Genomic DNA, 16942 nt, shown 5'->3' with positions numbered 1-16942 from the left:
TGAAGAGAAAATAAATTTTTACAGGAGCCCCATGTTGCGATAAGAAGATTTGCGAGTGGAATTTCGGGAAGTCAGCCTTTCCTAAAAATCGTTTCTGGGCCGTCGTATTCGCATTGAGAAGCCTGTGAGATAATAATCATGGGTAGGTCTGTCCGTGAACTACTTTGGATGGTTAAAACCTGCCTTGGCCCGTAGAATTTAGCCAGGCCGGCAAAGTTTCATGGGTATGTCGCATCCGTGCAGGCCTGACCCATACACAAGAGCAGAGGAAACCCTAGAGAAGAAGAGGACGCCAACGCTTCCTCTTAAATAGCTCCCCACCCTCGTCCCCTGTCACATCCCGCCCCGCCGCAATGCATCATCTGCTCCACCGCGATCTTCCCCATCTCTTTTCCGGAAGCTGCAACAATCTGCACTCGTTTTGATTCGTATTTTGCCTCTTGTAGCTTGTAAAGGACAACTCTTTCTCCGCTTGTCGGTTTGATTTTGAGACATACTTTCGCTGCAGTTTTTTTACACGGAAGCTGGAGGCGATGATGAGAAAAGTCATGCACCACTCTGAAGAGATTTATCTCTTTGTGCTGATAAACAAACTTACAACCCATTTTATGTCTGAGCCGCCTGATATATACCCGCTTTTGTTTTTAGTCCATCTTTCTGATTTAATTCTTGATTATTCTCGTAGTGGGTGTTTTTAGTTGTTCTGAGAAACTGTTCTCTGGATTTGCCAATGGAAAAATTATTTTCCTTTTTTTTTGGAAAAATTCAGCATTCTTTTGACTTGAGGGGGATATATAGAACCAGATGATGAGGGTTGCCTAAGAGCGATCCTACCATGATGCGGACTGAAATTACTTTGAGGTCAAATACATTTGCCGCTGATGGTTCTTTTTCCAGTCCTCCATATATTGCAGCACAGTTCTGTTTGTTTTATTTAACTTTGGGTACCTTTTTCATCAAGCATGCTAACCGCAGTAAAAACTCTACACAAGAAAAATAAGTTTTCTTGAGCTGAACTAGACATCAGAACTGCTAACTGAGCTGATTGCTTGCATTCATCGACAAGTCCAACCTTCCATCCGGTTGGAGCGATGGCCGATGGGGCTCCAATGCTCTAATTTCAATGGGGCTCAAATGCTCTATTTTCAAAGACGAGCGATTACTGTACCTCAGAAGTACAGGGGGAAAACTTGTTCACAGACCAACAACACACCTTGACGAGTCTTGGAAGTTGGAAGCTCATGTATTGGAGATTGCCTGATTAGGTTAGAAACGTAGGTTTGTCTGGTGCTTTCAAGGAATCTGCCTATCTCCTCAATGTTATTAAGTTCGAACAAATCATTTTTAGAATTATCAATGCACACAAATATAATTTGCAAGTACCCTTCATTTAGGTTGGCAGCTTTGTTACTTTTAAGTATTTGTTTATTCCAGCCAGAACCTAGAAATTTTCAAACCCAAAGATTTTATTAGTAGGTATGTATTAGTCTAAATCTCAACAATACATGGATCTTGACTGACTATGGTATGAAGGTAATTGGTGAAGGTAAAAAAACCAATCTAATTGCTGAACAAGGCGGAAAACCAAAACTGATCCTGGATGCATCTGCGTGTAAAACATATTTCATAAAGTTTAAAAATTAGAAAAAAAATCGTATGTAGAGAGACATGTTTTATGTAAGATGCTGATCAAGGAGGCTATCTTGTTGCTCTAAGTAAAGGACTGACCTTTGATTGCTAGTTCAGTAAGATGCCGAGGCCGGATGAAGTCATAACATATTTTTTCGCATTCCCTAGGAGATCTAATAAAATTAAAACCTCCAAGTATAAGCCAATCTTCAGGATGGAAAGATCAAAAAAACCATTGCATGAAAATATTTCTTTGGTCTCCATTAAAGTCCACGACTGTAGTGAATAGATAATGCAGAGGTCGTAAAAAATAGCATTGTTCCAAATAACTATTAGGGCATCTCCAGTGGCGCGACGCAAATGGTCGCTGAGCGACCGTTTTCGTCCGCCGTGACCGGAAATGCGTCTGGGCTCTGCTCCAGCGGGGCGACGCAAAGTGACCGGCCCGTCCGCGGAGACGTAAACCTGCCCCAAATATGCGTCAGCTTTGCGTCTCCGCGGACGCTCGGCGGTCGCGGAAAATGTCCGCGTTGGGTACATCCGGGACCGGTCGGCAGTGACTAGATAAGCAAAATATTTTTTCATTACTATTGATTGGCCAAAAGGACCATCTTTACAGAGATGGTTAGTCGAGTTAACCTAAAACTACAACGGCCGTACCTACTCGCCGTCGCGCGGCCTACACCGGCCTCGGTTACTCGCAGTCGCGCGCCCTACTACTGGCCGCCGGATGGGCCGGTGCCGTCGTCGAAGCGGGAGCGGTTCTTGCACTCCGCGAGGCGTGCACGGCGCCGAACGGACATCTCGTCCTGCCACAGCGCCGTCACCGTCGCAAAGGCAACCTTCCTAGCCGCCGCCTCCGCCGTTGCCCGGGCCTCCTCCTCTGCCGCCGCCTGGACCGCCGCCGCCCGGGCCTCCTCCTCCGCCGCCACCGCCGCCTGGATCGCCGCCACGTCGGCGATGAAGCGGGCCCTGTCCCTAGCCGCCGCCGCCACAGCTTCGTCCCTGGCGGCGATGGCGACCTCCAGCTCCCGGTTCTCTCGCTCGACCCGCGCGGGAGAACGGCCCCTACGCTGGAGCGAGTCCGGGTCGGAGCACATTAACCCCCTAGCCATGGCCGTCGCATAGCTGGCGGCTTCCTCCTCCGCCACCAAAGCCCGGCGGCGGCGGGCGTCCCCCGCCGGGGACTCGAAGGACGCGAGCAGAACCCACTGCTCACTGGCGCACTCGAAGCGCCTGGGCACGGGGGGGTCGTCGTCCGCGATGTCGTGGATGACGGCGTCGGCCGGAGGGGCCGCGAGGGCCGCCCGCGCCTCCGCGAGCTCGGCCCTGGCGTTGGCGAGCTCGGCCATGGTGTTGGCGATCTCCGCCCTGGTCGCCGCGAGGCGCCCTTCCGCGCGCTCTGCCGCCTCCGCCTCCACCTCCGCGACCTCCGCCTCCGCCTCCGTGACCTCCAGGTCCAGCTGCGCTGGGCCTCAACGCCGGCGGCAGCTACCTCGTCCTCCTCCTCCTCCGGGTGGAGCTGGCGGCAAATGTCAACAACTTGCTCCCAACTCATGTGGTCCGCCATGGATGGATGGTAGTGTGAGGTGTGCCCGTCGCACCCGGCGGTGTCCACCGTATATAGCCACGGCGGGGCGGGAAACGGCGTTGGCGCGCAGGGCGTTTCCCCCGCGCGCGAAACGCCGGCGAAACTTGCGAATGTATTGGGCGCGCGCGGGAACGATCATCGTCGCGCGGGAACAGTTAATCGCCGGCGGCAGTCCTCGACGGGACGTAAAACGCCATTACCGACCTTGACGCTGTCCCCGGATAAAATATGCGTCTGCACCGCTGGAGCTACCCCGACGCAAACGGTCGCCCTGGGCCACAACGCGTCCGCGGGCCGACGCAAACGGACATTTCGGACGTCCGAAATGCGTCGCGCCGCTGGAGATGCCCTTAGACCAGAACTAGATGGTCCAAGTCCAGAGTACATTCTCTGTGTTTCACAGTTAGCTTCTCGCATAGATCCTCGACACACCTACCACGGCTATCACAATAAGCTTCAGTGCAAGCCATGGATACTCAAATAGGCACCAAAAAGAATACCTGGACCATCTGATCTTAGCAGCATGAATTAGACCCTGAAAAAAAAAGCATGGGCAGCATAGATATACTGGAAGCATGGTCATGTCAGTGAACATACATGGGACTACAGATTGCAATGTATGTCTCTACAAATGGTCGAGTTCCCTGTTTCCTGGTTTGGCTCGCCGCTTCATCTATTGCAAGTAAGCTCAACTCGGACCTCCACCACTAAAGAATACGTCGCCAGCGACACTGATCTCCACCACTGAAGAAGTCCTCAGCATCACCGTATGCTCAGCTCCTCTAAGACGGACCTTTGTGTGTTGAACTTGAATATGAATTATAATGGATAATTCGTTTAAGGAGTTATTGTGCAAGTGATACACTACATGGCTGGCCCATGGTGACAAATTAAACAAATGTACTTAGTGGCACAGTGAACTAATTTCACTTCAACTTTGACTCAAATAAGGATTCTTTTCTCCCATGCCTACTGTAGAAGACAAACGAAGTCATAAGAGCATCTCCAGTCGCGTCCCCCAAACCGTCCTCCAAACCGCGCCGGATCGAGCGTTTGGGGGACGTGTTTCGTTCGTGCCGCGTTTGGGGGACGTCGCTCTCCAGCCGCGTCCCCCAAACGCCGCCCCAAAACATTTAAAATAATTTTTCTGGCATTTTTATTTCAATTTCCACAAACTAATACATAATTTGGAACGTGGTTTACACGAAAACACAGTTTGGAACATGGTTTTCCACAAACTAATACATAGTTTGAACCATGGTGGACACAAATATAAAATATTGCAAAGAAACTAAACCTAACTAGGCCGTGCATCGAAGGTTTCGTGTGTTCGCTGCTAAGAAAGAACACTCGAGGGCACACCCAGATCACCTAAACTGGAAAATCCAGCGGGAGGATGGTGCCCTTGTTGGTTCTACCGATGAGGCGAACGAGGCAGAAACCTCCGTGCACGTATTCGCTGCGAAGAAACAACACTCATTCAGTCGTCCTCCTCGTCGGTGCTGTCGTCGTCCCTATCGACGTGGTAGTCCCGGAGGCAGCGCCTCTCGTCGAAGACCTTGACGCTCATGTCCCTGTTGCCGAAGTAGGAGAACACGAGGATGAAGCCGGCTTCGAGGCTGTGGTGGCGCGCGAACTTCTCCCAGCCGATGTTGAGGTACATCTTGCCGCGCGCGTCGTAGATCGCCTTGACGATCCACCGGCGGTAGCCGCACGAATGCTCCCGCAGATGCATCGTGCGCGGGCGTACGCCGCCGACGTACTCGGCGAAGGAGTCCGGCAGCCTCGCGGATGCCGCGCGGGTCGCCCGCGAGGACGTGGACGAACTCGAACAGGACGTCCGGCTCCACGTCCATCTCCGACGATGAAGACGACGACGGCGTGGGAGGCGGCGGCGAGCGTTCAGGCTGTGCCGCGGCCACGACCACGACCACGACCACGGTCGCGGCCGCGAGGTCGGCCTCCGCCTCTACCAGACATAGCGTCGAGTCTTGTTGAGAGATGGTGGCGGCTAGGGTTTGGGAGAGAGGCGCTAGGGTTTGTGTGTGAGAGGGACGATGAGAGGCGCCCCTTTTTATAGGCCGGAGGGAGGCGGAGGAGCGGTGGCGCTCATTAACGCCGGCACGCAGAGCTAGGCGCGACGGGACGCGTCGCGCGCGCCCTCTGCGGAAGCGCACCGTCGCTGCGCGCCAATAACTTCCGTCGCGAGGTAGGCGACGGTTAGGTTTAAATTAATTGTGCCGCCGACGGGTCGGCCCCGCCACTCCCCGCCTCGCTTTTCGTTGTGTCCGGCGTCCCCGGTGCGTCCCCTGTGGGACGGGGACGGGCTCGGGGCGCCGGACACCATATAGGGGCGCGCCGGACAAAAAAGGGCTTTGAGGGACGCGGCTGGAACGCTTTTTTTTTGTCCGGAGCGCCCCAAATCGCTTTGGGGGACGGTTTAGGGACGCGACTGGAGATGCTCTAAGAAATATTCATAGCACAGTGAAAAATACACAATTTATCTATCTTACCTAATATTTTCATTGAGTTCAACTGAGACTGTGAGAACAGTCGATCCTCTTGCATTCCATCTGCTCATGGCACTGGATAATTTGAGGGATGATTGGAGTAACTCGTTCTACTTAGCCTTAGCCCTAAACGAAAGAAATTTATGAAGTATATATACATTGCTAGAAAGACTAATATTCATGAATGCTATTATATATCCCAACTTCGATGTGAATGGACCCCTGTGTTCCAGTGGTACGAAAAAATGGACATCAAGGCAACAAAGACAATACAAATAACCGTGCAAGGAGAGACATAATAACCTGAAAATTTATGTATAACTTATTTTATATAACTTTGTTTTTAACAGATGTGCATAAAATATATTGCAAATTATGTTTTCTACTTCGCTTGCACTTTGCATGATGCAAGTATTATCTTAAAAGCCCATAGGCTGGTTGTCACACTAAGGACCCTTTTGTTGTGGCTTTTTTTGGCTTTTTGGCTTTGGCAAAAGCCAAAAAAGCACCTAAATAGGTGCTTTTTTGGCTTTTAGGTTTTGGAAGCCAAAAAAATAGGATCTTTGTTTTTGGCTTCCAAAGTCCAAAAGCCAAAAAAAGCACCTATTTAGGTGTTTTTTTTTTAGCTTTTGCCAAAGCCAAAAAACAAAAAAAGGCACAACAAACGGACCCTAATAACATTGGGACGGCAGGTTGTGGGATTAATTTGCCAACTCACAAAATATTTATTGCCTTTGACAATATTAGCTAGTGAGAGACGTATCACTATGAGCATTAAGCAAACGAATGCATTTCTAAAAAATCAGAATAAGAAGTTGAGTCGTACTATCTTTTAACTAATAATCAGGAAGTGAGGGCTAGGGTTCTACCGGGTCTAGGGCAGAGGTTGTAAGGGTGGAAGTGAGGGCGGAGAGGTTGGAGAGCTCGGCGCCGGCGGCTGGGCGCCGTCGCGGAGGAAGGAGGCGGCGGCTAGGGTTGGTGCGGCGGCGCTGGGATCTCCCGTCTCCCTTCGAGGAGACGAGACAGTAATGATACTGAATTATTGTCTGATTAATCTCGAAGGGATACAAGTGTTTATATAGGAGGACGGCCTCCTCGAAACCCTAATTTACTTGGGCTAAGCCCCTAATTTACTTGGGATAAGCCCACAACTAGCCACTAATGGGCCTCCTGCGCGTATAGGTCAAACCGACCATAACATCTCTCCCCGCCTTCTCAAACAGCTCGTCCTCGAGCTGAAATTCTGGAAACTGCTGGCGGAAATCTTCAAGTTTCTCCCAAGTCGCCTCATCCTCGGGCAGGCCGGTCCAATGCACCAAGACGTGCCAAACACCACGGCGCTGCTGGGCCTTCAACACGCGAGCCACACTCGCCGGGGCAGGCTCGAGACGCCCATCAGAAGTAGGTGGAAGAGCTGGTGGTGCAGAAGGAGGGTCGCCCCGGTAGGCCTTCAGGAGGCCGACGTTGAAGACGTCGTGGAGGCGCGAGCCCGCAGGCAACTCAAGGCGGTAGGCGAGCTTGCCGATGCGCTCCAGCACACAGAAAGGACCGGCGTAAAGAGGTCCCAACTTGCGCCTGGAGCGCGGGTCCAAGGACTGGGTCGTCCGGTGAAGAAGACGTAGCCAGACCCAATCGCCCACCGCAAACCTCGCCTCGCGATGGTGTGCATCGTAGTACTTCCTGGCCAGCTGCTGAGCCTGAAGAAGTCGCTGGCGCGCCTCAGCCAGTATCTCGTCGCGGGTACGCAGCAGGTCATCCGCCGTCTCAGTACGGGCCTTGCCAGACGCATAGGGAAGCATCGCCGGTGGTGGCCTCCCGTAGACCACCTCAAAGGGAGTAGCGTGCAACGCGGAGTGGTAGGACGTGTTGTAGCGAGTACTCGGCCCACGCCGGCCCGGTCCACCCAAGCTCGTGGACGATCCCCGGTGAGGCAGCGCAGGTACATGGCGATGATCTTGTTGACGACCTCGGACTGTCCGTCCGTCTGAGGATGAAACGCCGTGCTCATGCGGAGCTTTACGCCCGCCAACCCAAAGAGGTCCCTCCAGACGTGACCCGTGAACACGGGATCACGATCAGCGACGATGGAGGACGGAAACCCGTGGAGGCGAACGATGCCGTCGAAGAAGGCGCGTGCCACGGATGCCGCCGTATAGGGATGACCGAGGGCGATGAAGTGCGCGTACTTGGAGAAGTCGTCAACCACCGTGAGGATGACGGACTTGCCGCCAACCTTCGGCAGCCCCTCGATGAATTCCATGGAGATGTCCGCCCACACCTGGGACGGCACGTCCAGCGGCTGCAGCAAGCCCGCCGGACGTAGCGTCTCCGTCTTGTTCCGCTGGCATGTGACACACGCCCGCACCCAGTCTCGCACCAGGGCGCCATCCCCTGGGATGTAAAAATCAGCGCGGAGACGGTGCAGAGTCTTCTGGACGCCCTCGTGACCTGCAGAATGCGCCAAGGACAAGGCCTGGTGGCGCAGGTCTCCATGATCCGGCACGAAGATGCGGCGTCCATGGAGGAGTAGTCCCTCGTCCAGGCGCCATGGCGCGGCCAGCTCGCCGTCGGCCAGGCGCTGGCGCGGCTGCTGCGCATCCGCAGCCGTGGCGATGGCGCGGCGAACCTCGTCGATGAAGGCGAAAGATGGCCCGGAGTGGATGCGAAGGGCTGCACCGGCTGTGGGCGCGTCCGCGGTGTCGTCAACGTCTCGGCGGGACAGGGCATCGGCGGCTCGTGTTGAGGCGGCCGGGCGGTACTCGACGGTGAAGTCGAAGCCGAAGAGCTTGCTGATCCAGCGGTGTTGCGGCACGGTGGAGAGGCGCTGATCCGACAAGAACTTCGAGCTGTAGTGGTCCGTGCGCACACGGAATGTCCGGCCCCAAAGGTACGCCCGCCAGTGGCGCACCGCCTGGACCAGCCCGATCAGCTCGCGTTCATATGCGGCGAGCTTGTGGTGGCGCGCGGCGAAGGGGCGACTGAAGAAGGCGAGTGGACCCTCGCCCTGGTGAAGGACGGCGCCGAAGCCAATGCCGGAGGCGTCGCGATCCACCACGAACGGCTCGTCGAAGTCCGGCATCCGAAGAACGGGACCCGTCGTGAGTGCTCGGCTGCAGGGCGGCGAAGGCCGTGGCCGCCTCCTCGTCCCGAGAGAAGGCGTCGCGGCGAAGCAGGCGCGTGAGGGGCGCGGCGTTGAGGCCGAAGTCCTGGATGTATCGCCGGTAGTATCCTGCGAGGCCCAAAAATCCGCGAAGAGCCCGTGGCGACTGGGGCGTTGGCCAGGCGGCGACGGCAGCGACCTTGTCCGCGTCCATCGCGACACCGTCGGCGGAGATGACGTGGCCCAAGTACGCGACGGAGGTCGTGCCAAACGAGCACTTCGAGCGCTTGAGGTGAAGACGATGCGCTCGAAGCTCGTTGAAGATGATGGCCACGTGCTGCAGGTGCTCCGCCCAAGATGTGCTGTAGATCAAAATATCATCAAAGAAAACAAGCACAAATCGTCGTAAGTAGGGGCTGAGCACGTCGTTCATCAGAGCCTGGAAGGTCGCCGGTGCGTTGGAGAGGCCGAACGGCATCACCAAAAACTCGTAGTGGCCATGGTGAGTGCGGAACGCCGTCTTGGCGATGTCGTCCGGGTGCATGCGCACCTGATGATAGCCCGAGCGCAAGTCGAGCTTGGTGAAGAAGCGCGCGCCATGTAGCTCGTCCAGGAGCTCATCCACGACGGGGATGGGGAACTTGTCCTTGGACGTGACGGTGTTGAGGGCGTGGAAGTCGATGCAGAAACGCCACGTGCCGTCGGTCTTGCGCACAAGGAGCACTGGGGCGCATAACGGTGACATCGAGATCCGGATGATGCCCTGTGCTAGCATGACCGCCACCTGGCGCTCGAGCTCGTCCTTCGCAGGCTGGGGGTACCGGTATGGCCGCACGGCTACGGGTGCCGTGTTTGGCAGCAGGTGGATGCGGTGGTCACAGGGTCGCGAGGGAGGGAGGCCCTGCGGCTCGTCGAAGAGGTCGCCGTGTTGCTGCAGTAAGTCGGCCAGGAGCAGATGCGCCTCGTCTAGCGCGGCGGCGGCCATCAGGTGGAGCTGCGGGGATGTGCCATGCTGCCCACTCCCATCCAGTGAACATGGCGGCCGCCCTCGCGCCAGAAGATGAGGGACAGCGCGTCGAGGTCCCACAGGATGGGGCCTAAAGTGCTCAGGAAGTCGAGGCCGAGGATGAAGTCGTAGCAGCCCAAGTCGATGCCGACGCAGTCGATGGCGAACGGCTCGTCGCCCACGAGCATGGGAACCTGTCGCGCCACGCCTTGGCACGTAAGACGATCCCCGTTGGCGACGGTGACGCTGTACTTCTCCGATCCCGCCGGCTGTAGAGCGAGGCGTCGCATGGCGGTGTTGGACAGGAAGTTGTGCGTGGAACCCGTGTCCACCAGCGCGGTGAGACGCTCCCCATTGATCGTCACCGGGAGCAGCATCGTCTTTGCCGTCTTGATGCCCGCCATAGCATGGAGAGAGACGACGAAGGCGGACGCGTCGACTGGCGCGTAGGTCGTGACACCGGCCTCAGTGACGGTGGCGGCCGCGAGCTCGGCGGTGAGGGTCTCCACGTCGGCGTCGTCGACGGTCTCCAGGTAGAAGAGGCGGGCGCGCGTGTGGCCTGGTGCATACTTCTCGTCGCAGTTGAAGCACAGCCCCTGGCGGCGCCGCTCAAGCTGCTCCGCAGCCGTCAGCCGCTTGAAGGGGCGAGTCGGCGCAGGAGGGCCTGCGGGTGCAGCGGCCGATGCGGGGCGCGGCGGGGCGGTGGGTGTCGGGGCAGGTCGGGGCGCGGGACGAGCGCTGCCACGTTGCGCGTAGACCTGCTGCATGGCGAAGGCGCGCTGCTCGTAGGCTCGTGCGTAGTACATGGCCGTCTGCAGGTCCGCCGGCTCGCGCATCTCGACGTCGACGCGGATGTAGTCGGGGAGGCCGCCGACGAAGAGATCGGCGCGCTGCCGTGCCGAGACGCCCGGGGCATGGCACGCGAGCGCTGAAGCGGTCGGCGAAGTCCTGGACCGTGGTGGTGAAGGCGAGCGTCCCGGCTCGGCGGGCGGCTGCCACGGAGGGTCGGCCCAAGCCGGCGGAGGCACGGGTCGCGGAAACGCTCCCGGGCGGCATCCCGCCCTCGTCCTGCTCGAGGGCGTAGTACCAAGTCCGCGCGGCGCCCCGTAGGTGATAGGAGGCGATCCATGTGCGGTCGGTCGCGGCGTCCGCTGCCCCGAAAAATTGCTCACACCGGTTCAGCCGGTTCGGGGGTCGGTGGCGCCGTCGTAGGTGGCGAACTCCAGCTTAGTGAAGCGGGGCGGCTGCTGTGCCAAAGGCGGAACCTCGGGGGCGCCCTCCTGGCGGCCCGGGTTGAAGGCCGCGCTCGCGACGAAGGGGCCCGTAAACCCGCCAGGACCGCCAGGGCGGTGGGCGGGCTGCTGAACCGTTTTCCACGCCGCAGTATGAGTGTAGACGGGCGACGCGTCGGTCCATGTGGGAATCGGCGAGGGCGACGGCGGCCACCACGTGGGCCGGCCATTGCTGGCGGCGGAGGCGGCCGGTGGGGGCGGCGGCGGAGCGGCGGCCGGTGGGGGCGGCGGCGGAGCAGCGGCCGGTGGGGGCGGCGGCGGAACGGCGGCCGGTGGGGGCGGTGGGTGCTGGCCGGCCTTGATCTCCGCGAGCTCGAAGCGGATGGCGCGGAGGCTGTCGGCGAGGTCCGCCAAGGTAGCGGGCAGGAGGTCGAGGCCCGTGGGAACGGCGGCGGCCTGGTCTCCGGTTGCGGCGGCGGTCCCCTGCAACGCGTGGGCGCCGGTCATGGCGGCGGGGGTGGTGTTGGTGGCGGCGGTGGACGTGGCGGCGATGGTGTCGACGGGGGGCTGTTGGAGCCCATGAGACCTAGGCAATCTGATACCAAAGTGGTAGAGGCTAGGGTTCTACCGGGTCTAGGGCGGAGGTTGTAAGGGTGGAAGTGAGGGCGGAGAGGTTGGAGAGCTCGGCGCCGGCGGCTGGGCGCCGTCGCGGAGGAAGGAGGCGGCGGCTAGGGTTGGTGCGGCGGCGGCTGGGATCTCCGTCTCCCTTCGGGAGACGAGACGAGTGATGATACTGAGTTATTGTCGATTAATCTCGAAGGGATACAAGTGTTTATATAGGAGGACGGCCTCCTCGAAACCCTAATTTACTTGGGCTAAGCCCCTAATTTACTTGGGCTAAGCCCACAACTAGCCACTAATGGGCTTCCTGCGCGTATAGGTCAAACCGACCATAACATAATCACTGTGTTTAACAGGTGAATAATCAGATGTTCAGTTCGATGAACTGCGCACAAATATGTAAGAACATATTTATTCCGAGTTATAGGTGAATCATCAGATATCAATTCATGATGTTCAGTTCGATGAACTGCATGAATGTGGAAAAACTAATATGGACTCCACACGCCAGAATCCAAACACTCACGACAGCTATGAAAAGATGCGGGCCATGAAGTAAATATAACTATGATGATTCTACTAATTTTCACATTCAAGATGCAGTAGAAAAGGACAGTGGAAACGACCTATTGTGAACGGGAAAAGTGCTAACCGAACGGAAATTGAAGAGGTTTCAATGCACTGTGCTTGACCATTTTTTGTAGGTTCCTTATGGTTCCAGTGCACCAGCATGTCAATTTTTTCTGCTGCCGCTGCTCCCTGTACATGCCCTGTCGCCGCTGCTTCAGTTCTAAAGACATACATTGAACTTGAAAATTTTACAATATCTAAAGTTGTGCTTGCCATGATACATAGGTTAAATAACAAACGGAACTCACTGACCTGTGAGGCCAATCAAATCTTTGCCACTAAATATTGTATACCATAAGGAACCTACAAAAAAATACATATTTCTTCACAGCCGTTACCATCTATATGTAACAATGTCATGCATACCTTTAAAACAAAGATTTCTGTGAAATGTAAAAGGCCAAGAGGTAAAGCAACATAGTAAATCCAAATTCATTTTAAGATCAGTAGTACAACCTTTGTTTTCCTGTCAATGGAAGCAGTATATAACTATGAATGTCAAGTTAAGAAACATGCAATAGTCATTATGGAAGTGTATCATAATGAGTACATAGTAGTAATAAAAAGTAGGTGATAGATAGGCATCCACGGAAGTTGATAACGGCATCATTTATAAAATCCAACATCTGAGAGAATGTAAATTGATAGAGGTGCATAAATTTCAAGCATAAGCTAAAAGGAGGACATATACATGAGGATGTACTAAGAATAAATTAAAGCTACCACCAAAGAGTCATTCTAAAGCTAGGTATGTCCATCGTCATTCAGTCCAGGTGAACAGAGCACCTATGAATACATCACTGTCAGCTATGGTCGTTCATAATTCTCCATAATTTATCCTAGGCTGTCATATATAAAGTGGAAATGACGCATGATCAGTTCCTTTCTAATCACAAAAAGAAAATACTTCAATGATATGAATTTGAACTTGTAATCTTTTGTTCATCAAATAATTAAACTAATTGTTGCTAACAGAATCATGACATTATTTTTTAGATTAGTCATGACAGTATATAATAACATGGACATCCCTGGATTAGTAGATTTGGCACGACCAGAATCGTCCAATGACGAGGAATTTCCACACTTACGATAAGATTTGATCACTTCAATTTTTGGAATTGTCTGACATACAACTTAAAATTCACCTTTAGTTAACTTTTTACGATTGTCTTGGTACACAATTGATACCTTTGATCAAAATAATCAGGCTCCTGTACCCTGTTCAAATCAACCTGCACATGAGGCCCCAATGCATGTTCTTTAGAAACGCAACAATTAGTAGAAGCAAAAAAAATAGCTGCAGGAAAAATAAAAAAGACCCAGATACTCCTTGGAGAAGGAGAACTGAAACCACATTTGTAAATTTGTTTAGAGAACCCAATTCAGTTCACAGTACGGTGCAGAACACAGCACGCAAAGAAAAAAAAAAATCAAAGGAACAGCAGCGAATCGGCAGCAGCTTACATCACGGTCGTGCTTGCTTGTCCTTTTGAGCGCCGATGAGAAATTGAGATTGAATGCGGAGGAGAGTGGTAGGAGAAGAGCGAGGGCTGGTGGCGGGCCAAAGAGCTAAACATCCTTGTCCGTTTCTGCAGCGGTGCTTCTCCTGGTGCGCACGAGGAGAGAGGTTAGGAAGCAGAACAGATGGCGATGGCCCAACCGCTAGCCTGTGCTACTCCCCATGATGGCGGCGACACAACCAGTGAGGAGTTTGGCGGCGGCAAGTTGCCGACTGCATCGCGGGCGTCCTGATGCTCAACCGTGTGCTGGCAGGGCGACGGCCGCGCAACCCCGCGCTACCAAATCCGGTGTGGAGCGGCGCACCCGCGTCGAAGGAGAACCCAGACGGGGCCAAATCAGGATGGGCGAGAAGGACAATGGAGAGTTGGGAACGGGGATTTTCGGAGGAGGAAACGCAGGGGATGCATGGAGGCTGGGAGCGCTGGCCGGCGAGGCGTCCGGAGAGGCCAGCGGCATGAACCTAGCCGCCTCTCCTGTGCGGGTTGGGATGGACAGAGCGATACGATGACACATTGACACGACACGGTCAAGCAAAATCAATAGCACCCCCTTGCTGTGGGACCCACGACAGAGACATGCAAATCAACCTGGAACGCCCCCAACCCTGGGAGCTTAGTGCTATTTAGAGATACACGCCACCTCTTACCCCTGTGGAGTCTACCCCTGTGAAATCTCTTCTTCCTTGAGCCCATCTCCAGATCCCATCACCGGCCCCTCTCCCTCCCCGTCGCTGGCGGCCATGGTGTCCGGTGGTGAGTGGGAGGGGGGTTTGGTTCCTTGTAGCTTCTTTAGTTAGGTTTTTCTTTAGGTCTAGTCTTCCAAATTAAAAAGATCTGCGGCTCGTCATTTCCGTGGTGGTTGGGTGGAGGTGATGGAAGAAGGAGTGGAGCTTGGATCTAAGGTTTGGTGGGGGGATCCCGTTTCCCCCTTGTCGATTGCTCTTTGGGATGATGATTTTGGACCAGATCTGATCCGCCATGGCCGCCCTTTCCAGGGCCGGCTCTGGCCCAGGGCAAGAAGTGCGATGGCCCGGGGCCCAACCAAAACGAGGGCCCATTATTTCTGTCACAGTGCATATAGGAAAAGGTAGAAGAAATTTTTTTAAGCCCATCTAGCATGCACACAGCTTAAATTGGGCCCATTTATAGAATTTGCCCTAGGGCCCTCCAAATCCTAGAGCCGGCCCTGGCCCTTTCTCAGCGTTGTGGCTGCGGGTTCCATCCAAGCGTGAGATGTGATGGTTGTCACACATGCCCACCCAGCTGCTCTGGTCATCCTACATACTCTGTTGCCGGTTTAGCAGCCAAGGGTATGGTTTTGGGCGTGGTGCCGAAGTACTTTGTGTTGGGTGTGTTGCTGGAGGTGATCCTGCACATGAGGGATTCCTTTTCCCTCATTTTTCTACTCCTCATATTGGTGCTTGGGCTTGGTGTGCGCTGTTCCAGCGCTTCTGATGTTGGTGATTCCCAATGAGATGTGGTTCGATCGTTGGAGCCGAGTCCAATATCAAAGATGGTGGCATTCCTGTCTGCACAATGAGCAATAGTTCTACTTATGAGCTTCAACGCTGTATGTCTAGTTGCGGCACTTCATATTCAAGGCAAGCTGTTGCACATGAGGCTTATGCGATCTTCGTGTCGTTCGAGTTGATTAGCCGGAGGCGGGTGAGAGCGCCTTCGATGCCGCTCCTCAGATTTAACAGCGAAGACCCTCCTGGATTGAGCTCAGTGATGGCCCTTTTAGATCTCCAGCTCATTCCCCTACCTCACAGGCATCTACCAGGTACCAGCGCGATTGCTGGTTGAGCCACTGGCTCTACGGTTGGTTAGATTGCAAGAGGCCACTGAAGAGTACGACCGCAAGTTTTGTGTCCAAGTTCTCGTCGGACCCCCTGGCAGGATCCGGCTGCCCTCTTCGTCATATGCTTCATGTTTCTTCTGTAGCTTATCTCCTTTGTGTGCAGCTAGGCACTAGTGGTTTTTTCTCTGTGATGTGGAGTTAGAGTTGTAATGGCTGTTTTGTAATCTCACGTTATATATAATGAAAGCCTTTAATGTTCAAAAAAAAACTATCAAGAAACTAGAAGCACCAACATAGGTACATGAACAAATGACACTGCATCCGCTTAATAAAATAGGCTTACGACAGCCAAACAATAAATATTCCAACAAAGTACAAACCATTTCTTCAAAATATTTATAATAAAATAAAGAGATTAAGGAGATTTGTCTTCCTCCTCTTGAAGAGAAGCCATGTCTTGGGGGTGAGATGGGATGGATGCCGCAGAGATTCACACCTATGTTATCAGAGGGAGTGATGTAGGAGGAGAAAGAGTCACTTCTTCACATGTTTTTGAGACTTGCATGTCTTCTATATTAAGATAGAAAGATAGTTTGTTTTTACAAGAACCGAAAGTGGAACTCCAAGCATAGGCGAATGAATTCCACACATCTCCACTCCACATTGGACACTACTCTCTCCTAACATTCCACTTAATTTTGCCCTCTTCTGTTGTTCAAACTCCACCATGAACTTACCTCCATTGACATAGTAGAATCTGTCAAAGACTCTATTGGTTCTCTCGAGCCAAATGCACCTTGCCACTAGGGTGAAGCTCCATTGACATAGTAGAATCTGTCAAAGACCCCACTAGGGTTGATCTCCTTCCTTTGTCTTCGTGCAACTGCATCCGACAAAGCCGTCAACCACAACACCATCTCCGTATGGCGTCTGATGGGTCCATATTTGAAGCATATTTATCTTGTGTTTTTTCCATAAGTAAACATAGGATTTTGGTATTTTACTGCGCTCGTGCGTACCTTTTTACCCTTGTTTCAGCAGGATCCCAAATTATTAAGTATTTTATGGATATATAAATTGGGACTGTCATGTTATGTACTAATATGATATTTCTAAGTGATAAACGTCATTTAAATGATTTTCCACGGACCTGGGTGCAGAGAGGACGCAAGGGGAGGCTCTAGAGAGTTTAACGAGCATTGGTACGCGCAGAGCCCGCCTGTACCGTCTGCAAGTACTACCCGTCAGATGGTCTGCCTCGTGAAATACTTTCACCTCGCGAAGACGGATCTGAGATCC

General features: G+C 53.9%; 1 long non-coding RNA gene and 1 other non-coding gene across 2 annotated transcripts; one reads left to right on the top strand and one right to left on the bottom strand.

The window, feature by feature from the left end:
- The first annotated feature begins 525 nt into the window (after positions 1 to 525).
- LOC124693859 lies at positions 526 to 620 on the top strand. Its single transcript, XR_007000307.1, has one exon. It is a non-coding gene; the product is annotated as a small nucleolar RNA Z221/R21b (small nucleolar RNA).
- Positions 621 to 12249: 11629 nt separating this feature from the next.
- LOC124687299 lies at positions 12250 to 14023 on the bottom strand. The gene is made up of 3 exons (XR_006998171.1): positions 13787 to 14023; positions 13511 to 13554; positions 12250 to 12622 (listed from the first exon to the last, which is right to left on the bottom strand). It is a non-coding gene; the product is annotated as an uncharacterized LOC124687299 (long non-coding RNA).
- Between the last annotated feature and the right edge of the window lie 2919 nt (positions 14024 to 16942).

The sequence above is a fragment of the Lolium rigidum genome, chromosome 2 (assembly GCF_022539505.1).
Source record: "Lolium rigidum isolate FL_2022 chromosome 2, APGP_CSIRO_Lrig_0.1, whole genome shotgun sequence".
Lineage (NCBI taxonomy): Eukaryota > Viridiplantae > Streptophyta > Magnoliopsida > Poales > Poaceae > Lolium > Lolium rigidum.
This window is presented reverse-complemented; position numbering and strand designations above follow the sequence as displayed.